Source organism: Lucilia sericata, unplaced genomic scaffold (assembly GCF_015586225.1).
Source record: "Lucilia sericata isolate MDLA Ls3-8-SP2 unplaced genomic scaffold, ASM1558622v1 Contig002654F_arrow, whole genome shotgun sequence".
NCBI classification, from domain to species: Eukaryota; Metazoa; Arthropoda; class Insecta; order Diptera; family Calliphoridae; genus Lucilia; species Lucilia sericata.
The window spans coordinates 7,228-14,454 of record NW_023996387.1 but is presented as its reverse complement, the minus strand read 5'-3'; positions in this window follow the sequence as shown (position 1 = coordinate 14,454).

The window sequence follows — 7,227 nt, the reverse complement described above, 5'->3', positions numbered from 1 at the left end:
GCACCCATATCATGAACCGATCGTGAAAAAATCTTAAAATATAATTTTTGTATACAAAACTAATATTTGTGCAAAATTTTGTACCAATAGCTTTATTTGGTAATGAGTAATGTGCGTTTAAGAAATTTTCGTAGGAGGACCTTGTATGGAGCTATGACCAATTATCGTAAAAATTTCCACAGTAACATTAATGTATATAAAGACAAAATGTTGGCTAAATTCTGTATCTATATCATTATTTGGTAATGAATATTGTGCATACAATTGATTTTCTGGAGGTGACCTTGTATGGGAGCTATGACCAAATATGAACCGATCGTGAACAAATTTTATGGTGTGATTTATGTATATAAGAGCAATATTTGTGCTAAATGTTTCGATATCAATATTTAGTAATGAGTTATCTGCGTTTAAGTAATTATCGGAAGGGAACCTTGTATGGGAGCTATGACCAATTATGGATCGATCAGAAAAAAATTTTACAGTAAAATTTCTGTATAAAAGAGCAATACTTGTACCAAATTTAATATGGATATATTAATTTAGTAATGAGTTGTATGGGAGCTATGACCAATTAAGGACCGATCGAAAAACATTTTCATAGAAACATTTCTGTATATACGAACTTGTTCCAAATTTTATATGGATATCTTAATTAAGTAATGAGTTATGTGCGATTAAGTGATTTTCGGGAGAGGACCTTGTATGGGAGCTATGACCAATTATGGACCGATCGGAAAAAATTTCACACTAACATTTCTGTATATAAGAGCAATACTTATACGATCAGAAAAAAATGTCACAGTAACATTTATGTATATAACAGTAATACTTGTACCAAATTTTATATGGATATCTTAATTTAGTAATGAGTTATGTGCGTTTAAGTGATTTTCGGGAGGGGACCTTGTATGGGAGCTATGACCAATCATGGACCGATCGGAAAAAAATGTCACAGTAATATTAAAACAATACTTGTTCCAAATTTTATATGGATATCTTAATTTAGTAATGAGTTATGCGTGTTTAAGTGATTTTCGGGAGGGACCTTGTATGGGAGCTATGTCCAATTATAGACCGATGCTGAAAATTTTAACTTGTAAAATTTTGTGAAGATATCAACATTCTGACGGAAGTTATTAACAATAAACTCATTTTTCGGGAATATGTACTTTTGTATGGGAGGTATATAAAATTGTGGACCGAATCTGCCAATTTTCAGCAAAAGTCAAGCCCTTGTGCAGAAACAAATGTATGATGATTTTCATGCAATTATATTACATAGTTTTCGTGAAAAATACATCGGAATGTGTAGAAAATGCTTATTTTTTTCGGAGCTGTTTTAAATTTTGATTCGTAACTCTTCCCGATGTGAACCGATTTTGCTAATTTTCAATACCATACTGCCTAGGACAATAGTAAATATTTTGAATGAATTTCGTTAATTTTTGTTGCTTCGTATTAACGTGAGAATGTTTTATACAGACAGACAGATGGACGGACGGACAGACGGACATAGCTAGATCGACTCAGAATTTCATAAGGTCCAAGAATATATATACTTTGTTGGGTCTCAGATGAATATTTCTTGGTCTTACACACGGAATGACAAAGTTATATATACCCTCTATCACCACTGATGGTGGTGGAGGGTATAAAAAGGTGTCTATTTCCACAGTATTTTCAACCATTTAGCGGATCTAATGAACTTGAACCATAAATAGCTTACAGAATAAGTACTAGAAATAATTTTCATTCAGATTTCTCTGTTTTTAACATGTAACAAGTAAGAGTGCTATATTCGGCTATGCCGAATCTTAAATACCCTCCACCAGCAAGCTACTTTTTTTAAAACCCTTTTAGCTATCTAATTTTTAGATAACTTGGCAACATTTTTGTTTCCGTATTGAGAGTACTAACATTTACGCATATGCCGAACTAATTTTTATAAGTCCAGAAAAATTTATATTAATAGGCCAGTTCGAAAACATGTTAATAGAATGATTTATCTATACACAGAACATACTCATGTCGAATTTTATCCATATATAACCATTTAACAACGAATAAGGTGGTATTAAGTGCTATACAGGGAGCCAATACAACTTATGGGCCGATCCGGAAAAAAATTCCGTAGAATGATTTATATACACAAAATACACATTTATGTAGAATTTTATCTCGATAACTTTGATTGTCAATGTGCATTTAAGAATTTATAAGGATTTATATACAAACAAAAAAAATCATGTTTAATTTTACTCCAATAGATTATCAATTAATGAAATATGTGCGTTTAAGTGATTTTCGGAAGTGGACTTTATATAGGAGCTATGACCAATTACGGGCCTATCCGGAAAAAAATTGGTAGAATGATTTATATGATCACAAAACTTATTCAAGTCGTACTTTATCCCGATAGCTTTATTATTCAAAGAAATATATGCGTTTAAGAGATTTTCGTAAGTGGACTTTATATGGGAGCCTATCAGGAAAAAATTTCGTAGAGTGATTCATATAAAGACAAAACATATTTGTGTCGAATTTTATCAAGACTACTTTATTTGACAATGAAATATGAGCGTTTAAGTGATTTTCAGAAGTGGGCCTTATATGGGAGCTAAGATCAATAATGGACCGATCCGGAAAAAAGTGGGTTTATGTGTACACAAAACATATTCAAGTCGAATTTTATCTGTATAGCTTTAGAATTAGCGGTTAAGTGATTTTCGGAAGTGGGCTTAATATGGGAGCTATGACCAATAATGGACCGATCCGTAAAAAATTTTGTAGGATGTATATGTACACAAAACATATTCAAGTCGAATTTTATCCCTATAGCGGAAAAAATATCGTAGATTGATTCATATAAAAACAAAACATATTTGTCTCGAATTTTATCAAGATAACTTTATTTGATAATGAAATATGAGCATTAAAGTGATTATCGGAAATGGGTCTTATATGAAAGCTACGACCAATAATCGACCGATCCGGATAGGACCAATTATGGGCCTATCCGGAAAAAAATTCGTAGAGTGATTTACATATATTTAGGCAAAACATATTTGTGTCGAATTTTATTAAGATAGCTTTATTTGACAATGAAATATGAGCTTTTAAGTGATTTTCGGAAGTGGGCCTTATATGGGAGCTATGGCCAATAATGGACCGATCCGCTATGACCAATTGTGGACCCACTGAGATCTACGATGATAGCATGATTTCTTTTTATACTATATTTGCATGTTCAAAATTTTGTGTTGATATTGATATATTTGAGGGAGTTATTAATGATAAACTAACTTTCGGGAATATATACCTTTGTATGGGGGCTATGGGAAATTTTGAATCGATTATTTTGATTTTCAATATAATTTATCCCTGGATAAAAAATATAATGTGGGACAAAATTCATAGAATTATCTTTTGTAGTTTCTGAGAAAACGACTTAAGAATTACGAAAAAAAACATGTAATTTTTTCGAGGTAGTCTGAAATTTTATATATACCCTCAATCACCACTGATGGTGGTGGAGGGTATAGAAATACATACATATAATTAAATTCTACAAGAATAATTAAGATGCCCTGTACGTTTATTGGTGTCTTTATGTAATTATTTGATGTAAAGTGTAGTGGCTGCTTTATGTTATTTACATTGGAGTAATTTAAAACAGAAATAAAGTTTTCACCACTGTTATAAACATTTTAGTACTGATAGTTGTCCTCGCTATACTGTTAGCACAGACATCAACCACTAATAAACTCTACTGAAATTCACCACAGTAGTAAAACGGCCGCCATCCCAAATAAATTAAAGGACTTTGAGTTTATGATATGTCAATCATTTCAAGTGTTGCCAGAAAAAATTTGACTCATGTCCCTAATCTTAAGCTTGTTGTCCCCAAAAAATACCCATTTTTAAATTGAATTCCCTATAATTTTCCCCAAAACTTGTTCATGAAAAACTCTTAATTCCGTCCGACACAAATATTTTCCATTGATAGGCACTGTTTAATTTTTAAAAAGAGAAAATTCGGAATTTGATTGCAAATAGGCCCCCGGAATACAGTTAAACAGCCATGCATATATTAATACAGCAGCAACCGTAATCATGATGAAATTTTCAGAGGTTGTCTCTGATGTTTGCTCATATCTCCGTTATTTATGGACGGATTTTGATGAATTTCAACAGTCGCACAGACGGACATGGCAAAGATAGCATTTAACAAAAATGATATGTTCTAGGAAATTAATTAAAAGACCTATTCCGAAAACCTTCCTTACGTTTATATCAATATGGATAATTTTTAAAAATGTTGAACAAAAAATGCAATTTCGAATATACGTTCTTTACATTAAGTTCTCCAAAATTCTCAAATTCGTTACGTTTTATCGTAGTCCAAAATTTATGGACATATATTTTTGAAGAATGAAGTTAAATATCGCATATATTCTAAACTATATCTCCGATTTTATTATTCTTGGTTTTAAATTAATGGTTACGTTTCTAGTTTGGAAATTAAAAAAAAAAAAAAAATTGTATTGTCATTTAATGTGAAAAGTACTTCAAAGTTTTAAGGATATACAAATTAAATAAAATATATTTACTAAATACTTTTAGTCAGTATGGGTATGAAATGAAAGAAATCAAATCAAATCCGGAAATCAAATATGTTTTTTGTTTTTATTTTTCAGGACGAAAAATTTTAATTAATATCCTTTGAAAATGTTATCCTTCATAATATTAAATATAGGTTAAAATTTGTTTCTATAGCTTTATTAGTTAAGCTGTGACAATATTATATTATTACTCTAATATGCAAAAAATATTTTCACGAGTATTTGGTTTTATTCAAGTCCAAAAAGTAATGTTCAGTATTTTACTAACACAGATTTCCTTATTTATCAAGAAATTTTTTTTAATATTAGAGTAACAATATATATTGTGGTAGGTAGGTAGGTAGGTCGATAGGAGGATGTATACTACATCAAATCCGAAGAAGTACACCTAGGCCACTATCGGGCCTGTTGTGCGCTCTTTATCATGAAAAAAAAAACTGAAAGAATTATTTTTCAGTGTTCAGAAACTCAAGAATCTTCCAATCAGTGTTAGTCAGGAATGTTATTTCCGGAATAACATCACTTCCAAGATACTTGGATCTAACTTCGACGAATGCCTGGCAGTGGCAAAGAAAGTGCTCCAGAGTTTCACTGTCCTCTCCACATGCTCTACATTCGTCTGAATCCGCACGTCCAATTTTGCATAGATGTGCTCGTAGTCCTGTGTGTCCACTCAGAATACGTACCATCATACTAACTTCAGACTTGCTCATTTTGAGGAGATTTTTCGTCTTGCTCTCATCAGGGTCACCCCATAGGATCTTCGTGGTTCTACCCACTGTTTCATTATTCCAAGAGGCCTTATGGGATTCTATCACCCATATTTTTAGTTCAGCTTTTGTTGCGTCGAATGGTTTTGCGTTTGTCAGGTTAACTGCCTCGAGCTCCCTTCCCTTTAAAGCTATTACATTCGCCCTTTCGTTACCGACTACTCCCGAGTAGGCTGGTACCCATATGATGTGAACCTTACCTCTGGGAGAGTATTCAGTTAAAGCTTTCTTACAATCCAATACGGTCTTAGATTTAGTTCTATCGCCTGATATCGCCCTAATTGCCTTCTGGCTGTCGGTAAATATATTAAGCGCTGTGGGAGCCATATTTATTATAATCCAATTTACGCATTCCGTTATTGCTCGTACTTCTGCCTGGAAGCTTGTGTTATGATTTGGTAAGTGGTGGTATATTTCTGTTTCTGGGTCTTCAATATAGGAACCCAGCCCCACTTTGTCCCCCAATTTAGAGCCATCCGTGTAACAACGGATTCCTAACGGTATTTTCTCTAATGTTCCGCTTGACCAAGACATTCTATCTGGGATCAGCGTTTCAAAGTTTCCGACATATTCTGTGTCTGGTATACGATCAGGCACGTCCGATGATTGTGTATAACCTTCTAATGTGTCCAGTATACATTGATGACGTGTCCTATAACCGCTTTTGGCCAGTTCGCCTAAAGTAAAGAGACGTTCGGCTGTAAGCGCTGCCTCATATCTTAAATATGTTTCAATAGGTGGAATATCTACCAACGTTTCCAGAGCCTTGGTTGAAGTAGTACACATGGCACCACTTATACCCAAGCAGCATGTACGCTGAACTCCCTGTAGTAGTTTGATATTGCACTTTTTGTCTAAAGCAGTCCACCAGATTATTGAAGCATAAGCTAGAATTGGTCTAATTACACTTTTATAAAGCCAATTTGTCATAGTAGGACTAACGTGGTATCTCCATTTTAATTTCCGATCGAGGATTACACCTAAGTACTTAACTTTGTCTGCCACTAGTATCTTCTTGCCCAGGAAGCAAGGTTCAGTATACGTAGAAATTTTTGTCTTTCTTGTGAAAAGACAGATTTCCGTTTTTACCGGGTTAACATTGAGGCCTCTCAGTTGAGCCCAGCTCAAGGCCGTATTCAGAGCCACCTCAGCTCTTCTACACAAGTAATTTGGATCCTTTCCCTTTAAAAGTATTACGACATCGTCTGCATAGCAGACAGGTCTAAGACCTTTCTCAGTTAGGGTCCTTAGGAGGCTATTAATCGTGATAACCCAGAGTAACAAGGTAACAAAATGCCACCTTGTGGTATACTGCGAAATACCTTTTCCCTGATAGTTATATCGTACATCTCGCAGCTTATCCATCTGTTTCTTAGCATGTGGTTGATCCTGTTACGGAGCACCCGGTCAATATAAAACTGGTCTAGGGATTGGATAAGAGTATCAGTGTTCACGTTATTGAAGGCGCCTTCGATGTCAATGCATACCGCCAGTGCATACAGTTTGCTATCAAAGGATGAACCTATGTAGTGGACAACTTCGTTTAAAGCGGTTTCCACCGATCGTCCCTTTACATAAGCATGCTGCTTAAATTTTAGGCCTTTGTCGGGTATACTGCTTTTCATCATACTATCAACTATCCGTTCCAAAGTCTTAAGTAGGAAGGACGTAAGACTTATCGGTCGATAAGACTTAGGTGTCGAATAGCTAAGTTTCCCTGGTTTAGGTATAAATATTACCCTTGCATCCTGCCATTTAATGGGGGTATATGTGAATTTCAAGCATGCAGTGAATATCTGAGACAGATATACGGAAACCAGTCCCGCTTCCTT